Source organism: Xylocopa sonorina, chromosome 10 (genome assembly GCF_050948175.1).
Source record: "Xylocopa sonorina isolate GNS202 chromosome 10, iyXylSono1_principal, whole genome shotgun sequence".
Taxonomy (NCBI): Eukaryota; Metazoa; Arthropoda; class Insecta; order Hymenoptera; family Apidae; genus Xylocopa; species Xylocopa sonorina.
Window position 1 is genome coordinate 2,335,870 of NC_135202.1, and position 8,707 is coordinate 2,344,576.

Below are 8,707 nucleotides of genomic sequence, written 5' to 3' on the forward strand. Positions count from 1 at the left end.
ACAGTCACCAGTACCGTTTGAGGTATTTTCACGTCCGCGAGATGTTTAACGTGACCAGGTGCCGTCGGTGACACCCAGGCACAACCTCCCTTGAGGTAGGGATTGGGATACGCCCAATTAGCCGGCCGTGAACCCAGTGCAGTAAAATACACAGTCTATTGCTATCAAAGCCCTTGGTGAGGGTGGCATACCACTGCGTCTGTCCGTCAGAATAGCCGGGGGCTTTACGCAACGGGGTAGAGGCCAATACTGGAACGCTATAGTGGTAATACCACGCTACTCGACAATAAACTGAAGTTCATTTATTTATTGTCAAGAATAATTAAATTTAAATTCAAAATTATATTTCAAATTCAAGTTAAATTTTAAATTGCAATTAAAATAAAAGTTAAATTCGAAATTAAAATTAAATTTAAAATAAATTGTGATATAAGTTATACAATTGAATCTATTTTTATAAAAAATGTATTAATTTCGAGCGATTTCGTCATCAAAGCAATCATTCTAAATATTCAAGCTAGATGCTTTGATTTCAAAATCTACTCAACGCAAAATGTCTTCTTGCACATGTAATATGACATAGCTTCGGCAATCAAGCAAATAGACTTTAATTATAACTAAAGCTTTACTATAAAGTTACAAGTTAAAGTTACATATATATGATATTTATCATATATATTTATCATATATTTCGTATGTTCAATTTTCAATAAATACAAACTCAATTAAATCTAAAGCATTTGATACACTCTATCAATATCATTACATAATGATTATAATTATAATCACAGAAACGAAGTCAGAGGATATTAGACTTCACCACTATGTACTACTACAACAAGACAGTTGTAATATACAGGGTGGGGCAGTAACTATTAGTACCTCAGATATCTTCAAAACTATAAGTTTCACAGAAATATTTGCTGATATAAAATTGCATAGTAAGAAGGAAGCCATCTGTTGGCGAAAATAGTTTTTTTGTAAGTGGAGGTATGTCGGACATTTGAGGGTCACCTTCATCTTTTTAAATGAATACGGTATGTTTTTGCTTCCGTATTACGATAGAGCATCTTAAAACGAGTTCAACGACCTGTAACATAAAGCCATTGAAAGTCATAGAAAGTAGAGAAAGGCGATAATACTTACGGTTTTGGTAGTAAATATTTGAATATATTGTAAAATATATCCAAATATTATAAACTATTTATGAACATATTAAAAATTCGTGATTGATCGATAAAAATTCTATTATGATTATTTGGTATCAGAATTTAAAGCATATTCAATATTCTTAATTAGTGAGCTATATTATATGCTATAAATATTCGAAATTGCTTGCAAGAATGATTATTAAACAAATAACACATTAATTTTTACATACATGATGTGTTCATAATCAATTATACACACAATATTATCAAATCAATATTAAAGTAATATAAATTTATACTATACGTCCTCATCAAGTTTTTCCAGTCTGTGCGTCACACCTCTTTCAATAATAATAATGTTCGTTACTCATTATATCCATCGTTTAAAAGACGATCGTTTAAAAGTTTGTAACAGAACAAAAGAAACAAAACAATTAGAATAAATATACAAAGGTAAAATTATAGTTATATTAACATTTTATAATAATCAAGTTCATAAATCATATTTTCAAAATTCAAACAAAGTCTATGGACAACTATGAAAAGTAAAACGCATAATAAAAAGGAAAATCAAAAAGAAAATTCAGAGATATATTCATATTTATAATGATAATGTTCAATAAATAGTTAATCAAGTATGCGATGATTAAATAAAGTTAGTAATAGAACAAAAGTATAATAGAATCGTAATTCAGAATACTACGCAGTCGATAAGTAGGCGCGTGAACGTACCTCGAATGCAGAAACGTGTCTCGAAAAATTTGAATGACAGCAGAGGACGACACATCTTACCACCAGTCGACGACGAGTTAAACTAACTGCCGATGCCTCTTCTCGCATGTCCCGAGAGCGTGCGAGGGAGGCCAAACGCTTCCGTACGTCATTCGCTACTATAAAGCTACATTCTACTCCGTGGCCTTGCTATTTCGTTATCCGCTTTAACTATATATGTAGTACTAATCCAAGCAGAAAAAATTTTATTTTTTATTACATACAGTACGTTGGATACTAAACTTTTTAACATTTTAATCATGCACAAATATTTTTACTTATCTTTACTTAAATGAAAGTTTAATACAAGCACGAGAAGAGAAATATACACATATTTCTCAAAAGCGATCTCAACAAGTGCACATAGAAAGATATAAAGTCATACTTTGTTGACGCGATACCAGCACTGCATTACCACTTGCGAGGAGTGCCAGCAGATTCGTAACCATCTATGACCGGATTCGTTAGCTAAAGTACTAGCACATGTTACCAGCACGTTCTAAACAACAGCGTATTACGATTAAAGTATTTCATTTATTATCGACTCGTTCAAGTTTGTTGGCAAACATAAGTGCTATTATATTTTGTTTAGGAGAAGTTGCTACTATTTTTCTTCCAATAGTGCTACTAATCACTTACTTGCTCTGCGCAGGCAGATTTCCGTTGACCTCTGCTATTATGTTATATTATCTTGTATGAATATTTTTTTCCTTCTACGTGGTATTAAATCAAGTGTCATGAAGTCTAAACGCTAAAAAAGAAACACAAGTATGAAACAAATGTGATTTTATCATTTTCAACGTAAATTATTCAATGTAGGTTCGTACATTTAAAATATTAATTAGCGTTATTGTTGTTTCTTCCAACCAGCTCTATCATCGTGCATTGAAAAAATAATCTAACTCAATAAAAGAAATTAACTGCTCTTATATATTAAAGTTTGTGCAAACAAAATTGTCCTTTATATATCAAGCGTAAGTAGCAGCCGTTAACCAATAGGTTAACGGTTTTCAAGCGAGCGCTTTCATTGGTTAATAGCTCGCACTTACGTTTGGGTATATAAGGGCACGGTTTTTTCACACAAACCGCATTATTAATCTTGGATTGTCGCGGTGAAGAACGTAGGAACAAAGTAATTCCAATTCGCTAAACTCTCTTTCAAGGAATCTACAAGTCAACTGGTGTTCGCTAAACATATAAACTGTACGAAGATTTTACTTAATGCACTGAAGAATGTGAAGAATGGAATAGTTTATTAAACTGGATTGACTCCAGAAAACTGTACGAGGAATCATTGCAGCAAGCAACGCAACAACCATCATTTCGAGAAATACGTGAGTACAATTGTATATTTGTTCTTGCTATGATTCACTGTCTGTAATGCATAAAGTTCCAATTCTTATGCTGAAAATTTTCAAAATCTTGTCGTTTTGTCAAATATATTCGTCTGCTTCAGGTGCTCTGCTTTAATGTTGAACGCTCACGCGCCAGGATTCAAATTCCTTGTAGTTTAGTTGAAGCCGTCATGGCGATGGCGTCTTTTCACATTTCTATTTTAAATTTTCATTTTAAAGTTAATTAAAAAGAATTTGCATATTTAAAATATAACAATGCAAAATAAAAAAGTTGTAATCAGAATATGTAATAATAAAATCAACTGTATTTAAATTATACGATGATCAAACTCAAATCATGTTTTAAAAGTGCAAATAAAATCTGTAGAGAATAGTAAGAATGAAACGCACAAGTAAAAAATAGATAAAGAAAATGCAAAAAATTGAATTACGTTTAGAATACTAATAATATTCAATATATAATTAACGAAGAGTAGATATCAGTTGAAAACAATAAAGATGCTTATAGGGTAACAATTGTAATTATTCTGCAGTCGGTAAGCAAATCTGTAGCGTACCTCAGAAACGACGAGACAGGTTCAACACGCACAGCGGGACAACACACGATAACAAGTCGTACCACTGCGTACCTCTATACGTATGATGCACGTTCTTCCCTTCTCGTCCGCCAAGGCTTGTTGATTTCGAGCACCAAATCGAAAGGACCCTATTCAAAAACCATATGTTTTCGCCCCCAATCGATTTTGTTTAAACTTTGCATATTTGTAGATCTATATGTGTCTCATCAATTGCCAGAGTCTCTATCTGTCGGGCCTTTTAATAAGGGAGGGGGAGGGGGTCAAAGTACGCATTTGGCGAAATCTTTCGGAGGCTATAACTTTTGATTAAAAAAAGATATCGACTTGAATTTTGCGTCAAAAAATCACAAAAAAATTAAGCTTTCGAATGCTATATAATTTTTTCTTTTTTCGGAATTTTTAAGTCACTTTTTATGCTTTTTTCTAGTTTTCGGGTTAGTGAAAAATTGCGAAAAATTGCTATTCCCAAAATAGGTATCCCTAGATTTTAACAAAAAACTCAGTATAGGAAGCTCATTTTATGCTCTTTAAGTGGTATAAATCTTACCCTGGGGAAACTTTTTGTTTAAAAGTTATAACATAATATTCGTGTCGATGCGCAAGCTGTGGGCCCGAAATTCGAGCAAAACAAATGCTTTTCTTAACATATTGTGACTTATTATTAAAATTATTATCATCGGAGATTGAGATTATTATTGTACTAGGAAGAATTCGTTTTTAAAAATACTTTTCAATTTAATGTTACTTACATTATTCCTCTTTTTTTGGATGTACTTTTTTTTGGCAATTTCTCGTCGCATAAATAATATTAATGAAGATGATGATGCAATAATCACCATATGGGATGGTACTTATGTTTATTTGCATAAAAGTACGAATTATCGCTTCCAAAGAGTAAAAAGGATATCTCGAGCATAGACTTAAGTTTGAGAAGATTCTGGGCATTGCAACCGAAGAAAGAAGAGGCTGTCAGCTGAAGGGACCCATAGAAGAGGGTTGCAACGAATGACTCTTGCATTCGGAAATACTGGATTCTGGACGCAAAGCCATTCCATTGTATTGCATCGTCACTATGCATGTTATTTTATTCGCCAGAATTCCTGGCCACATTATTTTGACGATTAATGATATTGAATGATTAATCACGATTTGCATTAGGGTTGCGTACAAATATTAATCGCGATTTTTTCTTTAATGTTGCGATATATAAGATCGTGTTTTCAAAGTAGCGTTGCGATCGTAATAAATAAAATGAGCAAAATAATGTGGAAATATGCACATAAGTTACCACTGTAACTGAAAGCCACATTATACTGTGATAACGTAAAATAAAATCTTCCCCTTACTTAATTAGTGTTACGAATTATATGAAGTCCCTGTCAATTTTGGCAGGCAATTTCCACGATATTTTTGCTCATTTGTCCATTTGATTGATTCATAAATGGAAGTATGATATTTCATTATAAGGATATTGCACCTAAGTAGATCATTTCTTCTAAAATCTAGTTTACTAGGTTGCGTATTTAAATTGTGGGTGTATAAATTAGATATGTGAACCATTAGAAGCTTCCGTAGGTAACTGCTCGCGCATTGCTTTTTTATAATGCACTTCGCGATTAATTAGTGTTGGGAATTATAAAGAAGGTCCTGGCAATTTTCACGATATTTTTGCTGACTTTTTACTGAATTGATTTTGACACATTCTTCATTCCATTTATTTTCTAACGAAAAAGATAAAATATTTCACTCATCATTTTTAATGACAATAAAAATTAATTACAATAAGTGTTATGTCATCAAGTGTTTGTCACTAAAATAAACAATGATTTGTACAATCTGAATTTATTTAGTGTTAATTTTTATGACTGATCTGTAAATATTCTAGATATTTTTTGAAATTTAACTTAAACTTTGAAATTTAGTGAGTATTAAGAACGAAGCTATTAATATTTAATTACAGTATTATTATTATTATTTTTAATGAGTTAATATTTTGTATAAATTAAAAGTAATATAAATTTTAAGTACAAAAAATAATATAAATTTAAGTATAAATTTTATGTTTTACCACACCACAATATACATAATATTTCATTGGGATGTGTCTTATTTGTTGTTATTTTTTAATTAATGTTTCTATATCTAATATGTATTCTCTTCCTTTTAATATGTGCTGTTATTAAATCATTTAATAAGTTTATTCTAAATTTAGGATTCTAGAAAGATATTTAGATGGTTGAAACACTGCGACGATTACTTCACAAGTTAGAAAGATGATAGTATGATAATACACAGAATTTGTATCGTATTACGCGGATGGAAGTACAAACATGTTAATATTAGTTAAAGACAGTATTTTTATATATATGATATATATATTCTTTCATTTGGTCACTTACTTTCTTGACTGACTCTTTACTGACCATACATATACGTATATATGTGACGGGGATTAGTCGTTTCCTCGCCAGGGGAGCTCGGAAAAGGGTTAATTAAGCGAGCACGGCAACTTATAAAACGAACTTTAATACAACTGGACTTCTCGCTATACGATAATCGTTCACGTACAACTCTTCGCGTGCTCACGAACACAAAATCTGCTGGTTCAAAGAGAGAAGTTTGAAGCTGCGAGATCTCAAACTCTTGGGTGCCAGCCACACAGAGTGTAGCACAAAAAGGGACTACGCGATCCGGGAGATACGGGATGAAACAACGCTCGAAGCTTCGAACGGCTCCTTATCTCGACTCACGACTAGCTGGATGATGCAAATACGGGCTGCAGGATACTGGCGTCACGGCTTCCTTATCTATTGCCTTGACGCGATCCGGCTGAAAAGGGCCACGGGAATTATACCACAGATCGGTAATTACGCAATAAACGCCGCGAGCGACCGTTGTTCATCACACGCGCATAAAACGCAGTACAATGCAAAAAGAAAATTCAAGAGGAAATGGGACGTATAAGAACTCACGCTATCTTCTCCTGGTTTCTTTCTCGCTCTCTCGTTCTCTTAATTTCTCTATTCCGTAAAACAATCCTTCTTCCTAATTAAGTTGCGTGCGGTCCTTTGGCTTTCTAGAAGCCTTCTCGGGGCTCCATGGTGGGGTGGACTGTGCATTTCGGTATTGTTCGGGGCATCGGTCGGTGGATTTTGGCGGCTCTAATTGCGGCGCGCTTTTCGCGCCGCGCTGCGCGGCTCACCCGCAGGACCGCTGGACTGGTCACTCTTCTTTAGGGGCACGAGGCAGTTTGTAGTTCTCTCGCCCCTATGAAGTACGTTCGCTGTTGTCGTGGACGGCAGGCTGCGGTCAAGGTTGGTCGGGGTCCGGGTCGTCATCCGTTCGGGGCGTCTCCTCAGCCGGTTTTTCTCCATGCTCCTCCACCGTCGAGCCTTTCACGTTACCTTAATGCACAGCCACTCCTGGGGACGTGCTGTCATCTTATACGCTGGAGGGACGTCTTCTTCGGCAGCAATTCCTTTTCGTTCCTACCGTTTGTGTCGTGAGGGACGGGGAAAGGGACTCTAAAGGGGGCTACTTATCGCAAAATTGCGGACTATCGCCGCCGCAACTATCGTTAACGCTCTCCGCGCGTGGATGGTGATCGGCGAGCCGAATGGGTCGGGACTTTGTAACGTCACCACGTCATAATATATATTGAAGAGATATAGAAGAGATATTATGAAATCATACTATGTGCTATTATTGTTCGCGTATGCCCTAGTGGCGTGGTAGCAGGCTCGCGCCCCCTCCCGGGGCCGGGTTCAGAATACTCCTGTCCCTATCTACTTTCTAGCGAAACCACTGCCAAGGGAACGGGCTTGGAAAAATGTGCTATTATTAATCAATTATATAATTTTGTTACAGATATAAAATTTTTGAAGATGTGTAGTTGATAATTCTACATGTTGCGAGGGTGGAAATATAATGATACACATAAATCATATTATACAGATGGAAGTATGGTCATATAGATATGACGCGAATAAAAAATAATGAGTGTGAAAAGATGTATGAGGATACAAAAAGAGAAATATATTACGGAGTCATATTTGAGTAGTAAACATTTATTTTTATAATATTTATATATTATGATATTATAACAAGCGCCCAGAGGTGGCTGCTCTAATATAAGTAATTCATGTTCTACTTTTACATAAGTTTTACATATGGGTTTAATTTAATTATATCTATATTTCGCGCATGAATATGTGTATTTGTATGTATCTATTTATGTATATATTTTCTGTGAGATTTATTGATATTAAACCTATCAACATTTTATACATGTCGATTTCTACCGAAATCAGCCAAATGACCGCTTTTCAAATAAACGTTATATTTTTTCTCAGTTAAATAATTGTCGTGTAATAATTAAAAAACATTTTTTATTAAAGTCTCAAAAGTGGTTTCGTCCACTCAAGTAGGATTAGTGTTAATCGATATGTTATTCTTTTGTGTGTTATACATTCTTATTTCAGATATTTTAGTAACTGCAGTTTTCCTTCATGTGTTCTTACACCTAAATGTCATTGTCGTTGATTACTTTTGGATTTGTTTTGTTGTGTTGTTATGTTGTCCCTGTTTCTGGACATATCATGGTTTCAAACCCATTAGATTTTTATATAGGCGGGTTGATGCATATTTAGATTTGTTAATAGGTAGAAATACACATACTCTCACATCTGAATGCCTTGCATTGTCATTTCTTTGCAAATTACTTTGGTCTAGCATTTCTGTTGTCAGATGCATACATCATGTAACATCTCCACAAATTTCATTAAATTCTTACGTAGGTAGGACGAAACACGTTTGGATTATTGATAAGTAGGAACAATTTCACTGAAATTAT